The following is a 24,776-nucleotide window of genomic DNA, read 5'->3' as shown; positions in this document are numbered from 1 at the left end:
TTCCTGTTACTGCTTCTCAGGACTCACTCAGGACAGAGATCAGCTCAACCAAGTCTCTCCCAACACAACACACACCTCTCTACAGCACTACCCATCCTCTCTCTCTCTTCCCTCCATCCCTCTCTCAGGGCCTTTGGGAACTCCATACACAACACTGTTTGAACTCAGGTGTTCAGACTTCAGAGGACAGCCCACAAGGTGCTTCCGACACACACACATCTTCTTGGCTCTCAGAAGAAGCCACTCTCTTATCTGTCGTCCAGTAGTGGCTCCTTGCCCTCTGCCCCGCTACTGGGAGGGCTGTGTGAGTGGCTCTGGGCTACATTGCTGTGTTTCTTGTAGCCTCCTGGTCAGACCCCCAGGCTACTAACAGGGAGAGTAGTACGGAGCACGCCCCAAACAGGAAGGGAGGGCCGGGGATGATGGAACTCTGTGGAGGGAGAGAGAGAATACATATGTGATTGTTAGTAAATGTGTGAGTGTGTTGCCTTATCCACACTACAGGGCTGACCTGATCTGTACTGGCTCAGAAACTTTATTTTGACATGATCCTTTCTAGCATCCAGCATCTATGGTGGATAGATAACCAGGCCAGCCCAGTACAGCTCAACTTGGCTTGGCCCTATTGTGTGAATCAGGGTTGTGTATGTGTGTGTGTGAGAGTGTGTGTGTGTCCCTCTCAAAAGACAGTTATCTATCTTAGTCCTGTCGTCACTGATCTCACCTCGTCCGTGTGGTTGGCCATGTTGGGTTTGGGTTCTTTCCCAGGGCTGTCTACTACGTCCAGATCAGTCAGCTCCACGTGCAACAGACAGAAGATAAAACCATAGAATGCTGGGCCCAGACCGTTACACAGACCACGGATACCTGTTATCATCCCATGGACCACGCCTAGAGACAGACAATGAAGAGGTTACACAATGATCGAACACAGTAAACACACTACAACTTAGGGGGTCCATTGCAATGAACAAGCTGAACTTCGCACATACCACTGTGTTAACGCTGGTTTTCTTAAAATGCTACTAACGGGAGATTACATGAACCTGCGCATTAAAGCAAACTTGATTTAAACCAAAACCCCACAAGGATAAACCAGCAGTTCAGTTCATCTCCCGTTGTTACAGTGTCAAGTGATTATAATACCAGACAGCTGCTTCTAGGTTTCATTTTCAATCTTCAGAAAAAAATGACTTTAAAAAATGTTGCCTACATTTCATTTGATAAAAAAATATAGATTATATAGGTTTAACTTAATCACGATTGACTTGATGTATTTACACATTTCAAATATGGACAGTCCAGGGATATACCAGACAATTGTATTTTAAAGACAGGTGTATTTAATGGATTATATAAATTGGAAACAAATAAAATAATAACAGTAGGCTAGATCAACATTAGTTTTCCATTCATACAACGTGTCGGGTAAATTGCCACATTAAACCAGGATATCGGCCTACTTTAGTTCAGTTATATGGAATGATTATCAAATAGATAAATCGCCCTTAGTCTGCTCAATAAGTAGGATTAAGTTGTTCCGATGATAAAACCCACCAGAGGGCGAACATGCTTTGAAAGACTTGGTACAGTAGCAAGCAGGACTAAGGTAACAGAGAGCGGTAATGAGGTGACCAATAAGGATCGCAATTGAGATAAGCTGTGCGGGTGAATTTAGCTCATATTGACGGTTTAATGAGAGATCTGCTGGCGATAATCTGGTGGCCATCGATGGTTGCAATAGACCCAAAGGCTTTATAGGACATTTATAACGCCTTCATAACGACTACATAAATGCTTCAGAAATAATTTATAAGCTCACCATTGTGGGTTGAAATCTTTAGAGCAAGTAGCCTAGACTAAGCATTCTACATTATCTAACTACAATTTCAGATCTGAAAAAGAAGGGGTCAATTTCTGATTAGGGCAGTCTTATATTGGTGTGTGGTAGTAGTAGCTAACCCTGCTGGTCTGGGTCTGTGTTGCGGGACACGATGGCACTAATAGCTGAGAAGGTGATGCTAGACATAGCCGCTAGCGCTCCTGCTGCCCACATCATCCTTATGGGAGAGAGAGAGAGAGAACACAACTCCATTATCCCGACCAGAGAGAATGAACACACTCCACATTTGTGTGTGTGTGTGTGTGTGTGTGTGTGTGTGCCGAGACACACCTTAGCTTAAACCAAACCATCGCTGTAGAAAAGATAACTTTTGATTTGAGGTAATTCTTTAACAAAGCATTTTCCAACTCCAGAGAGGAAGCAGCAGGCAACAGATCAGACACAGTACACTGAAAGGTCATATAGTCAGGAGGCGGAAACACGGAAATCCTCCTCACAGACCGATATCACAGAGACAGGACTAATCTGGCCTGTATTCAACCTCTCTTCAATGCATCTATCAGAGTCAACACTAACAACAGTAACCGTCATAAGACAACATACAGTGCATCAGTACTACTTTCTCTCCCCTGTCCTCTCAGTCCCCTGGGTCAAACCACTAACAGTACATTAGTGTTAAAGCCTGAACAATAAAGTCCTCTGTAGCTCAGCTGGTAGAGCACGGCGCTTGTAACGCCAAGGTAGTGGGTTCGATCCCCGGGACCACCCATACACAAAAAAAAAAATGTATGCACGCATGACTGTAAGTCGCTTTGGATAAAAGCGTCTGCTAAATGGCATATTATAAATTAACGGTCCTCTGCTGACCCCATGATAAAGGATCCTCGCAGTGTGACCTGTTCAGTGCTGTGGATCATTGGTATAAACTAGATGGCAGGGGCGGCAGGTAGCTTAGTGGGTAAGAGCGTTGTGCCAGTAACCGAAAGGTCGCTGGTTCTAATCCCCGAGCCGACTAGGTGAAAAATCTGTCGATGTGCCCTTGAGCAAGGCACTTAACCCTAATTGCTCCTGTAAGTCGCTCTGGATAAGAGCGTCTGCTAAATGACTAAAATGTAAATGTAAATGTAGATACAATGCTCTGGTCAGTGAACTGTATTGTTGTTGGTGTTTTGCTGCCCTCTAAGGGCCTGACAGGATAGCGCTGTTTAATGTGACGATATACTTTGTCAACTCATGGAAATTGTATTCCCATTTAATTTAGAGTTGATTAGAAGAAAATTAAGTAATGTCTGCTCACTGTTTGCTGACTGCTCCACAAAAAGTTGTGCTTAAAGGGGTTATTGTGACCAGTATGTTAGGGTAAGGCCTGGGTCAAGGTTAGTGATAGGGACAGTACATTAAAAGGTAGTTGGTACTGACCATGGTTGTGATCCGAAGCCGTACCAGGCCAGCTGTAGTATCTGGAAGCCCAGGCCCAGTAGGATGATGTTCTTATTCACTATGGAGCGCATCATGATCCCGAGAACCACCGTCTGACACAGAGAACACAGCAGGTAATCAATCAATCAATTATTTATTTATTACAGATATGTCAACTCTCTGACTTCCGAAAAGACATCACAACCTAAGTCAAAGAAAACTGTACAACAAGTGTCAAAGGTCACCAACCTGAGCCACGATGGCGAGGATGCCCACCACAGCGATGAAGGCTGCTACTGTCTCTGACCTGAACCTCATCACCTGGGGAGAATATACAGTTTAGAAGAGACATAATACAGTATATACACTGAACAAAAACATAAAATGCAACATGTAAAGTGTTGGTCCCATGTTTCATGAGTTGAAATAAAAGATCCCAGAAATTGTCCATACGCACAAAAAACGTATTTCTCTAAAATGTTGTGTACAAATTTGTTTACATCCCTGTTAGCATTTCTCCTTTGCCAAGATAATCCATCCACCTAACAGGTGTGGCATATCAAGAAACGGATTAAACAGCATGATCATTACACAGGTCGCCTGCATACACAGACATGTCACCCATTGAGCATGTTTGGGATGCTCTGGATCGATATGCACGACATGGGGCTGTGCATTATCATGCTGGTGATGGCGGCGGATGAATGGCACCACAATGGACCTCAGTATCTCGTCACGGTAGCTCTGTGCATTCAAATTGCCATCAATAAAATGCAATTGTGTTCGTTGCTTATTATTATTATTATTATTATTATTATTATTATATATATATATATATATATATATATATACAGTGGGGAGAACAAGTATTTGATACACTGCCGATTTTGCAGGTTTTCCTACTTACAAAGCATGTAGAGGTCTGTAATTTTTATCATAGGTACACTTCAACTGTGAGAGACGGAATCTAAAACAAAAATCCAGAAAATCACATTGTATGATTTTTAAGGAATTAATTTGCATTTTATTGCATGACATAAGTATTTGATACATCAGAAAAGCAGAACTTAATATTTGGTACAGAAACCTTTGTTTGCAATTACAGAGATCATACGTTTCCTGTAGGTCTTGACCAGGTTTTCACACACTGCAGCAGAGATTTTGGCCCACTCCTCCATACAGACCTTCTCCAGATCCTTCAGGTTTCGGGGCTGTCGCTGGGCAATACGGACTTTCAGCTCCCTCCAAAGATTTTCTATTGGGTTCAGGTCTGGAGACTGGCTAGGCCACTCTAGGACCTTGAGATGCTTCTTACGGAGCCACTCCCAGTTGCCCTGGCTGTGTGTTTCGGGTCGTTGTCATGCTGGAAGACCCAGCCACGACCCATCTTCAATGGTCTTACTGAGGGAAGGAGGTTGTTGGCCAAGATCTCGCGATACATGGCCCCATCCATCCTCCCCTCAATACGGTGCAGTCGTCCTGTCCCCTTTGCAGAAAAGCATCCCCAAAGAATGATGTTTCCACCTCCATGCTTCACAGTTGGGATGGTGTTCTTGGGGTTGTACTCATCCTTCTTCTTCCTCCAAACACGGCGAGTGGAGTTTAGACCAAAAAGCTCTATTTTTGTCTCATCAGACCACATGACCTTCTCCCATTCCTCCTCTGGATCATCCAGATGGTCATTGGCAAACTTCAGATGGGCCTGGACATGCGCTGGCTTGAGCAGGGGGACCTTGCGTGCGCTGCAGGATTTTAATCCATGACGGCGTAGTGTGTTACTAATGGTTTTCTTTGAGACTGTAGTCCCAGCTCTCTTCAGGTCATTGACCAGGTCCTGCCGTGTAGTTCTGGGCTGATCCCTCACCTTCCTCATGATCATTGATGCCCCACGAGGTGAGATCTTGCATGGAGCCCCAGACCGAGGGTGATTGACCGTCATCTTGAACTTCTTCCATTTTCTAATAATTGTGCCAACAGTTGTTGCCTTCTCACCAAGCTGCTTGCCTATTGTCCTGTAGCCCATCCCAGCCTTGTGCAGGTCTACAATTGTATCCCTGATGTCCTTACACAGCTCTCTGGTCTTGGCCATTGTGGAGAGGTTGGAGTCTGTTTGATTGAGTGTGTGGACAGGTGTCTTTTATACAGGTAACGAGTTCAAACAGGTGCAGTTAATACAGGTAATGAGTGGAGAACAGGAGGGCTTCTTAAAATAAAACTAACAGGTCTGTGAGAGCCGGAATTCTTACTGGTTGGTAGGTGATCAAATACTTATGTCATGCAATAAAATGCAAATTAACTACTTAAAAAGCATGCAATGTGATTTTCTGGATTTTTGTTTTAGATTCCGTCTCTCACAGTTGAAGTGTACCTATAATAAAATTACAGACCTCTACCTGCTTTGTAAGTAGGAAAACCTGCAAAATCGGCAGTGTATCAAATACTTGTTCTCCCCACTGTATATATATATACACAGTGGGGGAAAAAAGTATTTAGTCAGCCACCAATTGTGAAAGTTCTCCCACTTAAAAAGATGAGAGAGGCCTGTAATTTTCATCATAGGTACACGTCAACTATGACAGACAAATTGAGAAAAGAAAATAAATAAAATCACATTGTAGGATTTTTAATGAATTTATTTGCAAATTATGGTGGAAAATAAGTATTTGGTCACCTACAAACAAGCAAGATTTCTGGCTCTCACAGACCTGTAACTTCTTCTTTAAGAGGCTCCTCTGTCCTCCACTCGTTACCTGTATTAATGGCACCTGTTTGAATTTGTTATCAGTATAAAAGACACCTGTTCACTACCTCAAACAGTCACACTCCAAACTCCACTATGGCCAAGACCAAAGAGATGTCAAAGGACACCAGAAACAAAATTGTAGACCTGCACCAGGCTGGGAAGACTGAATCTGCAATAGGTAAGCAGCTTGGTTTGAAGAAATCAACTGTGGGAGCAATTATTAGGAAATGGAAGACATACAAGACCACTGATAATCTCCCTCGATCTGGGGCTCCACGCAAGATCTCACCCCGTGGGGTCAAAATGATCACAAGAACGGTGAGAAAAAATCCCAGAACCACACGGGGGGACCTAGTGAATGACCTGCAGAGAGCTGGGACCAAAGTAACAAAGCCTACCATCAGTAACACACTACGCCGCCAGGGACTCAAATCCTGCAGTGCCAGACGTGTCCCCCTGCTTAAGCCAGTACATGTCCAGGCCCGTCTGAAGATTGCTAGAGTGCATTTGGATGATCCAGAAGAGGATTGGGAGAATGTCATATGGTCAGATGAAACCAAAATATAACTTTTTGTTAAAAACTCAACTCGTCGTGTTTGGAGGACAAAGAATGCTGAGTTGCATCCAAAGAACACCATACCTACTGTGAAGCATGGGGGTGGAAACATCATGCTTTGGGGCTGTTTTTCTGCAAAGGGACCAGGACGACTGATCCGTGTAAAGGAAAGAATGAATGGGGCCATGTATCGTGAGATTTTGAGTGAAAACCTCCTTCCATCAGCAAGGGCATTGAAGATGAAACGTGGCTGGGTCTTTCAGCATGACAATGATCCCAAACACACCGCCCGGGCAACGAAGGAGTGGCTTCGTAAGAAGCATTTCAAGGTCCTGGAGTGGCCTAGCCAGTCTCCAGATCTCAACCCCATAGAAAATCCAATACAATGTGATTTTCTGGAGAAAAATAATCCTAATTTTGTCTGACATAGTTGACGTGTACCTATGATGAAAGTTACAGGCCTCTCTCATCTTTTTAAGTGGGAGAACTTGCACAATTGGTGGCTGACTAAATACTTTTTTCCCCCACTGTGTATATATATATATATATATATATATATATATATATATATATATATATATATATATATATATATTTTTTTTTTTTTAACCTTTATTTAACTAGGCAAGTCAGTTAAGAACAAATTATTTTTACAATTAGGCCCACCCCGGCCAAACATTTCCCTAACCCGGACGATGCTGGGCCAATTGTGCGCCACCCTATGGGACTCCTGATCACGGCCGGTTGTGATACAGCCTGGGATCTAATCCGGGTTTGTAGTTATGCCTCTAGCACTGCGATGCAGTGCCTTAGACCGCTGCGCCACTCAGGATCCCTATAGTATGGACAGCTTATGCCTGTCCATACCATAACCCCACCGCCACCATGGAGCACTCTGTTCACAATGTTGACATCAGCAAACCGCTCGCCCACACAACGCCATAAACACTGTCTGCCATCTGCCCGGTACAGTTGAAACCAGGATTCATCCATGAAGATCAGACTTCTCCAGCGTGCCAGTGGCTATCGAAGGTGAGCATTTGCCCACTGAAGGTAGTTACGACGCCGAACTGCAGTCAGGTCAAGACCCTGGTGAGGACGACGAGCACGCAGATGAGCTTCCCTGAGACGGTTTCAGACAGTTTGTGCAGAAATTCTTCAGTTGTGCAAACCCCCAGTTTCATCAGCCGTCTGGGGTGGCTGGTATAAGACGATTCCGCAGGTGAAGAAGCTGGATGTGGAGGTACTGGGCTGGCTTGGTTACAAGTGGTCTGAGTTTGTAAGGCCGGTTGGACGTATTGCCAAATTCTCTAAAACGACATTGGAGGCGGCTATTGTATGAACATTCAACATTCAATTCTCTGGCAACAGCTCTGGTGAACATTCCTGCAGTCAGCATGCCAATTGCACTCTCCCTCAAAACATGAGACATCTGTGGCATTGTGTTGTGTGACAAAACTGCATATTTTAGAGTGGCATTTTATTGTCCCCAGCACAAGGTGCACCTGTTTAATGATCATGCTGTTAAATCAGCTTCTTGATATGCCACACCTGTCAGGTGGATGGATTATCTTGGCAAAGGAGAAATGCTCACTAACAGGGATATAAACAAAATTTGTGCATAAATTGAGAGAAATAAGCTTTCTGTGTATATGGAACATTTCTGGGATCTTATATTTCAGCTCATGAAACATGTGAACAACACTGTATGTTGCGTTTATATTTTTGTTTAGTATATATTGTCACGCCCTGACATAGAGTTCGCTAGTTGGTTTGGTCAGGGTGTGAGTATCTATGTAATGTGTATATCTATGTGTAGATCTAGTATGTTTAGATCTATGTTGGCCGGGTGTGGTTCCCAATCAGAGGCAGCTGTCGATTGTTGTCTCTGATTGGGGATCATACTCAGGTAGCCATTTTGCCTACCTATGTTGTGGGATCTTGGCTCTTGTTTGTGTGTAGCCATTGTGAGCTTCACGTTACGTTGCTTTTGTTGTTTTGTCGTGTGTTTACTTCGTTAATAAACATGTATGCATTCCACGCTGCATCTTGGTCCAATCCTGTATTCAACGAGCGTGACAGAAGATCCCACCACCAATGGACCAAGCAGCGTGCCCAGGAGGAGCAAACACCCTGGACACAGGTGGGGAAGACGTGGTCTTGGGAGGAGATATTTGCTGGGAAAGGACCCTGGGCGAAGGTAGAAGCCCAGGTAGGAGAGGATCAACGGCGGCGCCAACAGTGCCGACAACGAAGGAAGTCCGAGAGACAGCCCCAAGAAAAACATTTGGGGGGGCACACGGGGTGGTTGGCGGAGCCAGGGGGCAGACCAGAGCCAACTAGCCGCACTCGCTGTAAGGAGCGTGTGTTCATTGAGGAACCAAGGTATGCGGAGATACGCACTGTGTCGCCAGTGCGCCTTCACAGCCCAGTGCATCCTGTGCCAGCGCCCCGCACGTGCCATGCGAAAGTGGGCATCCAGCCAGGACGGGTTGTGCCGGCTCAAGCTCCTGGTCTCCAGTGCGCCTCCACGGTCCAGTGGTGCGTGTATCCAGTCCGGTACGGCCCGTACCTGCTCCCCGCACCAAACCGGTGGTGCGTGTCGCCAGCCCGGTACGCCCCGTACCTGCTCCCCGCGACAGACCAGTGGTGGGTGTCGCAAGCCCGGTATGCCCCGTACCTTCTCCCCGCACCAGACCAGTGGTGCGTGTTCCCAGCCCGGTGCGGCCCATTCCTCGCACCAAACCAGGGGTGCGTGTCTCCAGTCCGGTACGGCCCGTGCCTGCTCCTCGCACCAGACCAGTGGTGCGTTTTCCTGGTCCGGCGCGGCCCGTGCCTGCGCCTCGCGCCGGACCTGTGGTGCGTGTTCCCGGCCCGGTGCGGCCCGTGCTTGTTCCTCGCGCCGGACCAGTGGTGCGTGTCCCCAGGCCGGTACGGCTGGTGCCAGAGCTGTCCGCTCCACCGGTGCCCAGTCCAGCTCTGGTCAGCTGCTCCACTCCGGTGCCAGAGCGGTCCGCTCTATCGGTGCCCAGTCCAGCTCTGGTCAGCTGCTCCACTCCAGTGCCAGAGCAGTCCACTCCACCGGGGTCCAGTTCAGCTCCGGTCAGCGGCTCCACTCCAGAACCAGACATCAACCCCTCTTCAGGGTCGGGGCCTCACACACCAGGGTCCACGCCCTGACATAGAGTTCGCTAGTTGGTTTGGTCAGGGTGTGAGTATCTATGTAATGTGTATATCTATGTGTAGATCTAGTATGTTCAGATCTATGTTGGCCGGGTGTGGTTCCCAATCAGAGGCAGCTGTCGATCGTTGTCTCTGATTGGGGATGATACTTAGGTAGCCATTTTGCCTACCTATGTTGTGGGATCTTGACTCGTTTGGCTTGTTTGTGTGTAGCCATTGTGAGCTTCACGTTACGTTGCCTTTGTTGTTTTGTCGTGTGTTTACTTCGTTAATAAACATGTATGCATTCCACGCTGCACCTTGGTCATATCATGTATTCAACGAGCGTGACGTCATATATATATATATATAAACTCTGTGAAGCATTTATTTGGGCTGCAATTTCTGAGGCTGGTAATTCTAATGAAGTTATCCTCCGCAGCAGAGGTAACTGTGGGTCTTCCATTCCTGTGGCGGTCCTCATGAGAGCCAGTTTCATCATAGCGCTTGATGGTTTTTGCGACTGCACTTGAAATAACTTTAAAAGTTCTTGACATTTTTCGGATTGACTGACCTTCATGTCTTAAAGTAATAATGGACTGTAGTTTCTCTTTGCTTATTTGAGCTGTTCTTGCCGTAATATGGACTTGGTCTTTTACCAAATAGGGCTATCTTCTGTATACCCCCCTACCTTGTCACAACACAACTGATTGGCTCAAACGCATTAAGAAGGAAATAAATTCCACAAATTAACTTTTAACAAGGCACACCTGTTAATTGAAATGCATTCCAGGTGACTACCTCATGAAGCTGGTTGAGAGAATGCCAAGAGTGTGCAAAGCTGTCATCAAGGCAAAGGGTGGCTATTTGAAGAATCTCAAATATAAAATATAATTTAATTTGTTTAACCCTTTTTTGGTTACTATATGATTCCATGTGTTATTTCATAGTTTTGGTGTCTTCACTATTATTCTACAATGTAAAAATAAAGAAAAACCCTTGAATGAGTAGGTGTGTCCAAACTTTTGACTTGTATTGTATATGTGTATACATATACAGTGGGGAGAACATGTATTTGATACACTGCCGATTTTGCAGGTTTTCCTACTTACAAAGCATGTAGAGGTCTGTAATTTTTATCATAGGTACACTTCAACTGTGAGAGACGGAATCTATAAAAAAAAATCCAGAAAATCACATTGTATGATTTTTAAGTAATTAATTTGCATTTTATTGCATGACATAAGTATTTGATACATCAGAAAAGCAGAACTTGGTACAGAAACCTTTGTTTGCAATTACAGAGATCATACGTTTCCTGTAGGTCTTGACCAGGTTTGCACACACTGCAGCAGGGATTTTGGCCCACTCCTCCATACAGACCTTCTCCAGATCCTTCAGGTTTCGGGGCTGTCGCTGGGCAATACAGACTTTCAGCTCCCTCCAAAGATTTTCTATTGGGTTCAGGTCTGGAGACTGGCTAGGCCACTCCAGGACCTTGAGATGCTTCTTACGGAGCCACTACTTAGTTGCCCTGGCTTTGTGTTTCGGGTCGTTGTCATGCTGGAAGACCCAGCCACGACCCATCTTTAATGCTCTTACTGAGGGAATGAGGTTGTTGGCCAAGATCTCGCGATACATGGCCCCATCCATCCTCCCCTCAATACGGTGTAGTCGTCCTGTCCCCTTTGCAGAAAAGCATCCCCAAAGAATGATGTTTCCACCTCCATGCTTTGCTTCACGGTTGGGATGGTGTTCTTGGGGTTGTACTCATCCTTCTTCTTCCTCCAAACACGGCGAGTGGAGTTTAGACCAAAAAGCTCTATTTTTGTCTCATCAGACCACATGACCTTCTCCCATTCCTCCTCTGGATCATCCAGATGGTCATTGGCAAACTTCAGACGGGCCTGGACATGCGCTGGCTTGAGCAGGGGGACCTTGCGTGCGCTGCAGGATTTTAATCCATGACGGCGTAGTGTGTTACTAATGGTTTTCTTTGAGACTGTGGTCCCAGCTCTCTTCAGGTCATTGACCAGGTCCTGCCGTGTAGTTCTGGGCTGATCCCTCACCTTCCTCATGATCATTGATGCCCCACGAGGTGAGATCTTGCATGGAGCCCCAGACCGAGGGTGATTGACCGTCATCTTGAACTTCTTCCATTTTCTAATAATTGCGCCAACAGTTGTTGCCTTCTCACCAAGCTGCTTGCCTATTGTCCTGTAGCCCATCCCAGCCTTGTGCATGTCTACAATTTTAACCCTGATGTCCTTACACAGCTCTCTGGTCTTGGCCATTGTGGAGAGGTTGGAGTCTGTTTGATTGAGTGTGTGGACAGGTGTCTTTTATACAGGTAACGAGTTCAAACAGGTGCAGTTAATACAGGTAATGAGTGGAGAACAGGAGGGCTTCTTAAAGAAAAACTAACAGGTCTGTGAGAGCCGGAATTCTTACTGGTTGGTAGGTGATCAAATACTTATGTCATGCAATAAAATGCAAATTAATTACTTAAAAATCATACAATGTGATTTTCTGGATTTTTGTTTTAGATTCCGTCTCTCACAGTTGAAGTGTACCTATGATAAAAAGTACAGACCTCTACATGCTTTGTAAGTAGGAAAACCTGCAAAATCGGCAGTGTATCAAATACTTGTTCTCCCCACTGTACATATATACATACATACATACATACATACAATGCATTTGGAAAGTATGTAGACCCCTTGACTTTTTTCACATTTTGTTACGTTACAGCCTTGTTTTTTCTCATCAATCTACATACAATACCCCATAATGACAAAGCAAAAAACAGGTTTATACTGAAATGTCACATTTACATAAGGTTTTGAACCCTTTACTCATTACTTTGTTGAAGCACCTTTGGCAGTGATTACAGCCTGGAGTCTTCTTGGGTATGACGCTACAAGCTTGGTACACCTGTATTTGGGGAGTTTCTCCCATTCTTCTCTACAGATCCTCTCAAGCTTTGTCAGGTTGGATGGGGAGCGTCGCTGCACAGCTATTGTCTGGTCTCTCCAGGGATGTTAGATCGGGTTCAAGTCCGGGCTCTGGCTGGGCCACTCAAGGACATTTAGAGACTTGTCCCGAAGCCACTCCTACGTTGTCTTGGCTGTGTGCTTAGGGTTGTTGTCCTGTTGGAAGGTGAACCTTCACCCCAGTCTGGGTTCCTGAGCAGGTTTTCAAGGATCTCTCTGTACTTTGCTCTGTTCATCTTTCCCTCGATCCTGATTAGTGTCCCACTCCCTGCCTCTGAAATACATCCCCACAGCATGATGCTGCCACCACCATGCTTCACTGTAGGGCTGGTGCCAGGTTTCCTCCAGACGTGACGCTTTGCATTCAGGCCAAAGAGTTCAATCTTGGTTTTATCAGACTAGAGAATCTTGTTTCTCATGGTCTGAGAGTCCTTTAGGTGCCTTTTGGCAAACTCCAAACTGAGGAGTGGCTTTCGTCTGGCCACTCTACCATAAAGGACTGATTGTTGGAGTGCTGCAAAGATGGGAGAACCTTCCAGAAGGACAACCATCTCCACAGAGGAACTCTGGAGCTTTGTCAGAGTGACCATTGTGTTCTTGGTCACCTCCCTGAGCAAGGCCTTTCTCCCCCGATTGCTCAGTTTGGCCGGGCGGCCAGCTCTAGGATGAGTCTTGGTGGTTACAAACTTCTTCCATTTAAGAATGATGGAGGCAACTGTGTTCTTGGGGACCTTCAATGCTGCAGACATTTTATGGTACCCTTCCCCAGATCTGTGCCTCGATACAATCCTGTCTCGGAGCTCTACGGACAATTCCTTCGACCTCCTGGCTTGGTTTTTGCTCTGACATGAACTGTCAACTGTGGGACCTTATATAGACAGGGGTGTGCCTTTCCAAATTATGTCCAATGAATTGAATTTACCCCAGGTGGACTCCAATCAAGTTGTAGAAACAGCTCAAGGATATTTTTTCATTTAATCAATTTTAGAATAAGGCTGTAACGTAACAAAATGTGGAAAAAGGGAAGGGGCCTGAATACCTTCCGAATGCACTGTGTATATCAAAAGTTTGGGGTCACTTTGAAATGTCCTTGTTTTCGAAAGAAAAGCAATTTATGTCCATTAAAATGACAGCAAATTGATCAGAAATACAGCGTAGACATTGTTAATGTTGTAGATGGTTATTGTAGCTGGAAACTGCTGATTTTTTAATGGAATATCTACATAGGCGTACAGAGGCCCATTATCAGCAACCATCAGTCCTGTGTTCCAATGGCACGTTGTGTTTGCTAATCCACGTTTATCATTTTAAAAGGCTAACTGATAATTAGAAAACCCTTTTGCAATTATGTTAGCACAGTTGAAAACTGTTGTGCTGATTGAACAAGCAATAAAACTGGCCTTCTTGAGACTAGTTGAGTATCTGGAGCATCAGCAATTGTGGGTTCGATTACAGAATCCAAATGGCCAGAAACATAGAACTTTCTTCTGAAACTCGTCAGTCTATTCTTGTTCTGAGAAATGAAGGCTATTCCATGTGAAAAATTGCCAAGAAACTGAAGATCTTGTACAACGTTGTGTACTATTCCCTTCACAGAACAGCGCAAACTGTCTCTAACCAGAATAGAAAAGAGGAGTGGGAGGCCCCGGTGCACAACTGAGCAAGAGAACAAATACATTAGTGTGTCTAGTTTGAGAAACATACGCCTCACAGGTACTCTACTGGCAGCTTCATTAAATAGTACCTGCAAAACACCAGTCTATGACTACATTTCCTATGCATTTTGCTATATTTCCTATTCAAAGTCATTTCATGTATGTTTTCATGGAAAACAAGGACATTTCTAAGTGACCCCAAACTTTTTAACAGTAGTATATATATATATATTATATACACTGCTCAAAAAATAAAGGGAACACTTAAACAACACAATGTAACTCCAAGTCAATCACACTTCTGTGAAATCAAACTGTCCACTTAGGAAGCAACACTGATTGACAATAAATGTCACATGCTGTTGTGCAAATGGAATAGACAACAGGTGGAAATTATAGGCAATTAGCAAGACACCCCCAATAAAGGACTGGTTTTGCAGGTGGTGACCACAGACCACTTCTCAGTTCCTATGCTTCCTGGCTGATGTTTTGGTCACTTTTGAATGCTGGCGGTGCTTTCACTCTAGTGGTAGCATGAGACGGAGTCTACAACCCACACAAGTGGCTCAGGTAGTGCAGCTCATCCAGGATGGCACATCAATGCGAGCTGTGGCAAGAAGGTTTGCTGTGTCTGTCAGCGTAGTGTCCAGAGCATGGAGGCGCTACCAGGAGACAGGCCAGTACATCAGGAGACGTGGAGGAGGCCGTAGGAGGGCAACAACCCAGCAGCAGGACTGCTACCTCCGCCTTTGTGCAAGGAGGAGCAGGAGGAGCACTGCCAGAGCCCTGCAAAATGACCTCCAGCAGGCCACAAATGTGCATGTGTCTGCTCAAACGGTCAGAAACAGACTCCATGAGGGTGGTATGAGGGCCCGACGTCCACAGGTGGGGGGTTGTGCTTACAGCCCAACACCGTGCAGGACGTTTGGCATTTGCCAGAGAACACCAAGATTGGCAAATTCGCCACTGGCGCCCTGTGCTCTTCACAGATGAAAGCAGGTTCACACTGAGCACATGTGACAGACGTGACAGAGTCTGGAGACGCCGTGGTGAACGTTCTGCTGCCTGCAACATCCTCCAGCATGACCGGTTTGGCGGTGGGTCAGTCATGGTGTGGGGTGGCATTTCTTTGGGGGGCCGCACAGCCCTCCATGTGCTCGCCAGAGGTAGCCTGACTGCCATTAGGTACCGAGATGAGATCCTCAGACCCCTTGTGAGACCATATGCTGGTGCGGTTGGCCCTGGGTTCCTCCTAATGCAAGACAATGCTAGACCTCATGTGGCTGGAGTGTGTCAGCAGTTCCTGCAAGAGGAAGGCATTGATGCTATGGACTGGCCCGCCCGTTCCCCAGACCTGTATCCAATTGAGCACATCTGGGACATCATGTCTCGCTCCATCCACCAACGTCACGTTGCACCACAGACTGTCCAGGAGTTGGCGGATGCTTTAGTCCAGGTCTGGGAGGAGATCCCTCAGGAGACCATCCGCCACCTCATCAGGAGCATGCCCAGGCGTTGTAGGGTGGTCATACAGGCACGTGGAGGCCACACACACTACTGAGCCTCATTTTGACTTGTTTTAAGGACATTACATCAAAGTTGGATCAGCCTGTAGTGTGGTTTTCCACTTTAATTTTGAGGGTGACTCCAAATCCAGACCTCCATGGGTTGATAAATTTGATTTCCATTGATAATTTGTGTGTGGTTTTGTTGTCAGCACATTCAACTATGTAAAGAAAAAAGTATTTAATAAGATTATTTCATTCATTCAGATCTAGGATGTGTTATTTTAGTGCTCCCTTTATTTTTTTGAGCAGTATATATATATATATATATATATATATATATATATATATATATATTGTGGTAAACCGTGGGGTGTTGGGTTGAGCGTGCAGAGATGGACACATAGACAGGGAGGTTCTAGTCAGAAAAACACAACTTTACTAGGCAACGAAAATAAAGATAACAACAAAATAATTCAGGGTTGGCTCTGTACATTTTCTTATACTTGGCTCCGTGCCTCCGGGAGCTTCGTTCCCCTTCGTATGCTCACTCCTTGCCTCTCTCTTTGTCCTCTTCGCAGTGTGCCACGGTGCTCCCTTTATGTGGCCTGCACGGCTGGCTGGCACTCTCCCCTAATTACCTCTACTTGGCCCATCAGCGTCGGGGTGCCCAGTCCGTGTACTCCCAGCAGATGGAGCCAACATCGCGGCACATACCTCCCCTCTATCACCAACCCCCGGGGTAGACCTCACGGAATCCATCCATCCATCCATCCATCCATACGGTCAGTTCCAATACCATATTTACAATGTGCAGGGATTCTGATAGAGTGATAGAGGTAGATATATACAGTGCCTACAGGGTTACAGCCTGAATTTTAAAAGGATTAAATTGAGATTGTGTCACTGGCCTACACAGAATACCCCATAATGTCAAAGTGGAATTATGTTTTTACATATTTTTACTAATGAATTAAAAATTAAAAGCTGGAATGTCTTGAGTTAAGAAGTTTTCAACCCCTTTGTTATTGCAAGCCTAAATAAGTTCAGGAGTAAAAATGTGCTTAACAAGTTGTCGTCAGCAATTTTGATGACAAGTCGTGCGTGGCCACGCAATCGTGGGTGAACAGGGAGTACAGGAGGGGACTAAGCACACACCCCTGTCAGCGTGGCGGAGGTGATGTTGCCTACCCTCACCACCTGGGGTCTGCCTGTCAGGAAGTCCAAGATCAAGTTGCAGAGGGAGGTGTTCAGTCCCAGGTCCTAAGCTTGTTGACGAGCTTGGAGGGGACAATGGTGTTGAACGCTGAGCTGTAGTCAATGAACACCATTTTCACATAGGTTTTCCTCTTATTTAGGTGGGTGAAGGCAGTGTGGAGTGCAATTAAGATTGCGTCTATGGATCTGTTGGGGCGGTAAAGCACTTCATGATTTGTGATGTGAGTGATACAGTGCGGCAGTCATTGTGCCATGAAGCCTTAGAGTTATTGGGAACAGGAATGATGTTAGTCAGTTTAAGACATGTGGGGATTACAGACTGGGACAAGGAGAGGTTGAAAATGACCTGCCAGCTGTTCTGCTCATGCTCTGAGAACGCGCCCTAGATTACCGTCCGGCCCCCCGCCTTGAGAGTGTTGACCTGATTAAAGAATTCACTCACGTCGACCTCGGAGAGCGAGAACATCCAGTCCTCTGGGTCGGTGGGGGCCCTCACGCACAGCGTTTTTATTGTTGAAGCGTGCATATAACGCATTGAGTTCGTCTGGTGGATTAGCATCGTTGGGCAGATCACAGCTGGGTCTTCCTTTGCAATCCATAATGGACTGAAGCCCCTGTTACATGCGGCGGGTGTCGGAGCCTGTGTAATATGATTCCACCTTATTCCTATATTGTCCTTTTGCTCGTTTGATGACTGTGTGGAGGTCGTAGCGGGACTTCTTATACTTGTTCCTGTCCTCAGTCGTAACCTCAGGGTTGTCTGCGATAGCCCTGTCCTTTAGTTTAGCACCAACCTCTGTGTTAATCCAGGGCTTTTGATTGGGGAAGCAGCGAAACTTCACTGTGGGGACAACGTTGCTGATGCATTTCCTAACGAAGCTGGTGACGGAGGTTCTTAGCTCGTCGATGTTATCGGCGGAGTCCCGAAACATATTCCAATCAGCGCTAACAAAGATGTCCTGTGGCATAATCTCTGATTCTGATTACCATTTCTCAATGGAGCGAGTCACTGGTACGTCCTGTTTGAGCTTCTGCTTGTAAACAGTAGTGCTGAGCGATTAGTGCTTTGAGGTCGGTTCGGTTTCGATTTGCTTATAAAAAAAATCTTGTTTTTCGATTTCGATGTATTTACATTAAAAGCACTATGCATTATGTGGGTTGAATGCTATAACACAGAATAAAATAATTAATAAAAGTCCCATGATGATTATTCACATTACTTTAATAAAATATTTCAGTTGTTTTATTTGATGACTTTATTATTTCATTCAAAGTGATCTCATCTCTATAGAGCTGCTGCCTATGCTGTCTGACAAAATCACTATTTTGTAGTTCTTCAAAGTAAATAAGCCATACTTTTATGACTGCTGAATACCAACTATCAATCACTCTGATCATATATTTTCAGGTAGAGATACCTAGCGAAGCAACAGTTGCTCTCTATTACGATTGCGCATTCTTCTCTCTTCTGTAGCAGGCGTAAAAGAAATACAGACCGGACAAGTAGATGCTCAATGGATTATGGTCATTGTAGTTAATTACTACGTTTTATGTGCTAAACTATGTAGAATATCGGCCTGTTGGAAACTACAACTCCCTACTACATGTGCGCATTGAGCTCACAGAGAAAAACAGAACGAAAAACAGAATTAAATGGAATTCTAATTATTGAACCAACGTTGGTCACTTCGTTGTTTAAAAATAACCAAAAATGTTCATGCTCAGCACATAGGCCACATTCTGAGGAGGTTAAGTTTGAAAAAGGAGTTTGGTTTACTCAGAGGCCTTCCAACAAAGTCCCCCAGTCAGTGAATTTACAGATATGACTACATTGTAGTATTTTTGTACACTGAACTTTTGTGGGTGAAAGCGCAAGATTTCTCTCAACTATAAATGTGCTAATGCATCACTGAATCTACTCACCAAAATATGCTATTCAAAACACCTGCTGACACTGTGCATGCAACATACTGCTGTTTACAACTTTTACAACTTTTCCACTGGTTACAGAAATATAGGGGGTAGGGTTGAGACTAGGGGTTGGTTTGGTTCTGGTCAGTCCCTGTCTACCTCTAGGAGGAAGTGCCTAAGGGGTAGGGGTTAGCAGTGCTTGACTTGGACTGAAATAGGTGCCGGTACTCATTTTGGGTGCCGGTACTGTTTATATTTAGGCGCAGGAGCTCTACGATACTTTTGAGCTAATATTCTATTAGAGGAACAGGAGCTCAAGCAGTAAAACATTTGAGGGTACTCAGCTCCGATGAGCTCTTGCCCAAGTCAAGCACTGGGGGTTAGGGGTTGAGGCTAGGGGGTTAGAGGAAGAAGCTAGAGTACTGTTCGGCCTCAGGGAGGTAAAGGGTTAGGGGATGAGGTTAGGGGGTAGGGTGTATTTGGGATCATCAGTACCTGTCTGAGATAGAGGAAGAAGCTGGAGTACTGTCCTGCCTCTGGCAGGTAAGACAGGAACACTGTGATGCAGATGAGAAGCACTGTCCTGGCACACCTTACGCAAACACTGGAGGGGAGATGAGAGAGACGAGAAACACAACACATTAGATTCACATTCATTTTATTGCCACACAAACACAGATTGGTTGTCCTGTTCCCAAGAGATGGGGGCTCCCCTCAGGCATAATAGTATCTAATAGTACATTATAGTATACTACAGGTCAGTACTACAGTACTGAATGCGAACGGGTCTACCTGCTCAAAAGGAGATAAGAGCTCCCCAGGAGGTCAAGTACAGTAGTATAATATAGTAAAGTCAGTTATAGTACTACAGTATAGCATAGTATAGCCCTAGAATAGTACTCACAGTGAAGGGGTCAGCCTGCTCCCAGGATATGGGTGCTCCCCAGGAGGTAGTATAGGACAGTACTATAATATACTGAACAAAAATATAAATGCAACATGTAACAATTTCAAAGATTTTACTGTGTTACAGTTCATATAATGAAATCAGTCAATTGAAATGAATTCATTAGGCCCTAATCTATGGATTTCACATGACTGGGAATACAGATATGCATCTGTCGGTCACCAATACACTACATGACCAAAAGTATGTGGACACCTGCTTGTCGAACATCTCATTCCAAAATCATGGGCATTAAAATGGAGTTGGTTCCCCCTTTGCTGCTATAACAGCATCCACCCTTCTAGGAAGGCTTTCCACTAGATGTTGGAACATTGCTGCAGGGACTTGCTTACAATCAGCCACAAGAGCATTAGGGAGGTCGGGCACTGATATTGGGCGATTAGGCCTGGCTCGCAGTTGGCATTCCAATTAATCTCAAAGGTGTTCGATGGGGTTGAGGTCAGGGCTCTGTGCAGGCCAGTCAAGTTCTTCCACACTGGTCTCGACAAACCATTTCTGTATGGACCTCGCTTTGTCAAGCTGAAACAGGAAAGGGCCTTCACCAAACTGTTGCCACAAAGTTGGAAGCACAGAATCTAGAATGTCATTGTATGCTGTAGCCTTAAGATTTCCCTTCACTGGAACTAAGGGGCAAACAGTGAGGGAAAAAAGTATTTGATCCCCTGCTGATTTTGTACGTTTGCCCACTGACAAAGAAATGATCAGTCTATAATTTTAATGGTAGGTTTATTTGAACAGTGAGAGACAGAATAAAAACAAAAAGATCCAGAAAAACGCATGTCAAAAATGTTATAAATTGATTTGCATTTTAATGAGGGAAATAAGTATTTGACCCCTCTCAATCAGAAAGATTTCTGGCTCCCAGGTGTCTTTTATACAGGTAACGAGCTGAGATTAGGAGCACACACTTAAAGGGAGTGCTCCTAATCTCAGCTTGTTACCTGTATAAAAGACACCTGTCCACAGAAGCAATCAATCAGATTCCAAACTCTCCACCATGGCCAAGACCAAAGAGCTCTCCAAGGATGTCAGGGACAGGATTGTAGACCTACACAAGGCTGGAATGGGCTACAAGACCATCGCCAAGCAGCTTGGTGAGAAGGTGACAACAGTTGGTGCGATTATTCGCAAATGGAAGAAACACAAAAGAACTGTCAATCTCCCTCGGCCTGGGGCTCCATGCAAGATCTCACCTCGTGGAGTTGCAATGATCATGACAACGGTGAGGAATCAGCCCAGAACTACACGGGAGGATCTTGTCAATGATCTCAAGGCAGCTGGGACCATAGTCACCAAGAAAACAATTGGTAACACACTACGCCGTGAAGGACTGAAATACTGCAGCGTCCGCAAGGTCCCCCTGCTCAAGAAAGCACATATACAGGGCCGTCTGAAGTTTGCCAATGAACATCTGAATGATTCAGAGGAGAACTGGGTGAAAGTGTTGTGGTCAGATGAGAACAAAATCGAGCTCTTTGGCATCAACTCAACTCGCCGTGTTTGGAGGAGGAGGAATGCTGCCTATGACCCCAAGAACACCATCCCCACCGTCAAACATGGAGGTGGAAACATTATGCTTTGGGGGTGTTTTTCTGCTAAGGGGACAGGACAACTTCACCGCATCAAAGGGACGATGGACGGGGCCATGTACCGTAAAATCTTGGGTGAGACCCTCCTTCCCTCAGCCAGGGCATTGAAAATGGTTCGTGGATGGGTATTCCAGCATGACAATTACCCAAAACACACAGCCAAGGCAACAAAGGAGTGGCTCAAGAAGAAGCACATTAAGGTCCTGGAGTGGCCTAGCCAGTCTCCAGACCTTAATCCCATAGAAAATCTGTGGAGGGAGCTGAAGGTTCGAGTTGCCAAACGTCAGCCTCGAAACCTTAATGACTTGGAGAAGATCTGCAAAGAGGAGTGGAACAAAATCCCTCCTGAGATGTGTGCAAACCTGGTGGCCATCTACAAGAAACGTCTGACCTCTGTGATTGCCAACAAGGGTTTTGCCACCAAGTACTAAGTCATGTTTTGCAGAGGGGTCAAATATTTATTTCCCTCATTAAAATGCAAATCAATTTATAACATTTTTGACATGCGTTTTTTCTGGATTTTTTTGTTGTTATTCTGTCTCTCACTGTTCAAATAAATCTACCCTTAAAATTATAGACTGATCATGTCTTTGTCAGTGGGCAAACGTACAAAATCAGCAGGGGATCAAATTTTTTTTTCCCTCACTGTAGCCCAAACCATGAAAAACAGCACCAGACCATTATTCCTCCTCCACCAAACTTGACAGTTGGCACTAAGCATTCGGGCAGGTAGTGTTCTCCTGGCATCCGCCAAACCCAGATTCGTTGGTCGGACTGCCAGATGGTGAAGCGTGATTCATCACTCCAGAGAACGCGTTTGCACTGCTCCAGAGTCCAATGGTGCCGAGCTTTATACCACTTCAGCCAATGCTTGGCATTGCACATGGTGATCTTAGGCTTGTGTGTGGCTGCCTAAACCCATTTCACGAAGCTCCCAACAAACAGTTATTGTGCTGACGTTGCTTCCAGAGGCAGTTTGGAACTCTGTAGTGAGTGTTCCAACCGAGGACCGACAGATTTTTAAGCGCTACGCGCTTGGCGGTCCCATTCTGTGAGCTTGTGTGGCCTACTACTTCGCGGCTGAGACGTTGTTGTTCCTAGATGTTTTCACTTCACAATAACAGCACTTACATTTGGCCTGGGGCAGCTCTAGCAGGGCAGAAATGTCACAAACTGACTTGTTGGAAAGTTGCTGGATATCCCCCCCCCAAAAAAAAAGTTGCTGGATATTGGCGGGAAATGGAACATGCTGTCATACACACCGATCCAGAGCATCCTAAACATGCTCAATGGGTGACATGTCTGGTGACTCTGCAGGCCATGGAAGAACTGGGACATTTTCAGCTTCCAGGAATTGTGTACAGATCCTTACGACATGGGGCCATACATTATCATGATGAAACATGAGGTGATGGCAGCGGATGAATGGCACGACAATGGGCCTCAGGATCTCATCTGTGCATTCAAATTGCCATCGATAAAATGCAATTGTGTTCGCTGTCCGTAGCTTATGCCTGCCCATACCATAACCCCACCGCCACCATGGGGTACTCTGTTCAAAACGTTTACATTAGCAAACCACTCACCAACAAGACACCATACACGTGGTCAGCGGATATGAGGCCGGTTGGACATACTACCAAATTCTCTAAAACGACGTTGGAAGCGGCTTATCAAAGAGAAGTGAACATTCAATTCTCTGGCTACAGCTCTGGTGGACATTCCTGCAGTCAGCATGCCAACTGCATGCTCCCTCAAAACTTGAGACATCTGGCCTCCTGAGTGGTGCAGCGGTCTAAGGCCCTGCATCGCAGTGCTAGAGGCGTCACTACAGACCTGGGTTCAATCCCAGGCTGTTTCACAACCGGCCGTGATCGGGAGTTCCATAGCGCGACGCACAATTGGCCCAGCGTCGTCCGGGTTAGGGGAGGGTTTGGCCGGGGGGGCTTTACTTGGCTCATTTCTGTGATCTTTTATTTCAGCTCATGAAACTTGGGACCCACACTTTACATGTTGCATTTATATTTTTGTTCAGTGTATATTAGTGTTTAGTACAGTGTAGTACTCACAGCGAAGGGGTCAGCCTGCTTCCAGGATATGGGTGCCCCCCAGGAGGCCGGTCTCATCTTCTCAGGCAGTGACTCAGGGACAGCCACAAGGATGAAACAGATGTCCAGCAGGGCGATGGCCGTAGCCAGGATCACTACCAAGGTGTCACCATACATTTACATTACATTTTAGTCATTTAGCAGACGCCCTTATCCAGAGCGACTTACAGTTAGTGAATACATTTTTTTTTTTTTTATACTGGCCCCCCGTGGGAAACGAACCCACAACCCTGGCGTTGCAAACGCCATGCTCTATCAACTGAGCTACATCCCTGCCGGCCATTCCCTCCCCTACCCTGGACGACGCTGGGCCAATTGTGCGCCGCCCATGAGTCTCCCGGTCGCGGCCGGCTGCGACAGAGCCTGGATTCGAACCAGGATCTCTAGTGGCACAGTTAGCACTGCGAAGCAGTGCCTTAGACCACTGCGCCACTCAGGAGACACGACAGGTACGCTCTTATGGCTGGGCTGGTCACCAGGCTGGCTGCAAACGTGACCGACACCTGGAAGGGGAGAAAAGGGAAAGAAAGTGGGTGAAGAGGAGGGGAATGGTGGGGGTGAGGAAGAGATGGAAAGGAGAAGAGGGAGACCTGGTGTCATTCTAACAATACCAGAATATATGACAGCAGAAATAACACTTTGATAGGTTGTCCATCGGGGTTATCATTAAAATCTAGTCATTCAGTATCACTCCTCACCAAACCTTAGGCTGTGCTCCTCTCGTGTTCTGCTGTGTTGTCTGCCACGTATGCAAAGATCACAGAGAAGGTGACGGCAAACACACCGGACATGGAAATGACTGCAAAGTACCACCTGGAGAGAGGAGGAGAGAGGAGAAGAGGAGAGAGGAGGAGATAGGATGTAAGACAGGAAGGAAGAGAATGGAGGGAGGAGAGAGGAGGAATGTTAGCAAGTCTGTAAAGCTCTATCATGACTGTGGAAACCACTACAGTGATGGTCCACTTTAACATTGGTTGAACCACAGCAAAACGGCAGAGATACAGGGCCAGCTGCATAGCCTACTCCTGAACTTCAAACACGTTCATGTCTCTAAACACTTGAAGTTGACAATGCTTTTTATTCCATGAGTAGGCTTAATCCGGCTCT

The 24,776-nt window shown here is 45.7% G+C and overlaps 1 pseudogene across 1 annotated transcript; it reads right to left on the bottom strand.

Annotated features, from left to right (window-relative positions):
- Window positions 1-172: 172 nt before the first annotated feature.
- Window positions 173-23,786, bottom strand: LOC311146923 (hippocampus abundant transcript 1 protein-like; annotated as a pseudogene). The gene is made up of 7 exons (XR_014615606.1): window positions 23,631-23,786; window positions 19,501-19,609; window positions 3,512-3,583; window positions 3,263-3,375; window positions 1,963-2,060; window positions 725-891; window positions 173-430 (listed from the first exon to the last, which is right to left on the bottom strand). The product of XR_014615606.1 is annotated as a hippocampus abundant transcript 1 protein-like (transcript).
- Between the last annotated feature and the right edge of the window lie 990 nt (window positions 23,787-24,776).

Source organism: Coregonus lavaretus (assembly GCF_964263955.1).
Source record: "Coregonus lavaretus genome assembly, chromosome: 19".
NCBI lineage: Eukaryota > Metazoa > Chordata > Actinopteri > Salmoniformes > Salmonidae > Coregonus > Coregonus lavaretus.
Note: the sequence above shows the minus strand (reverse complement) of the source record. Positions and strands in the feature narration are given on the sequence as shown.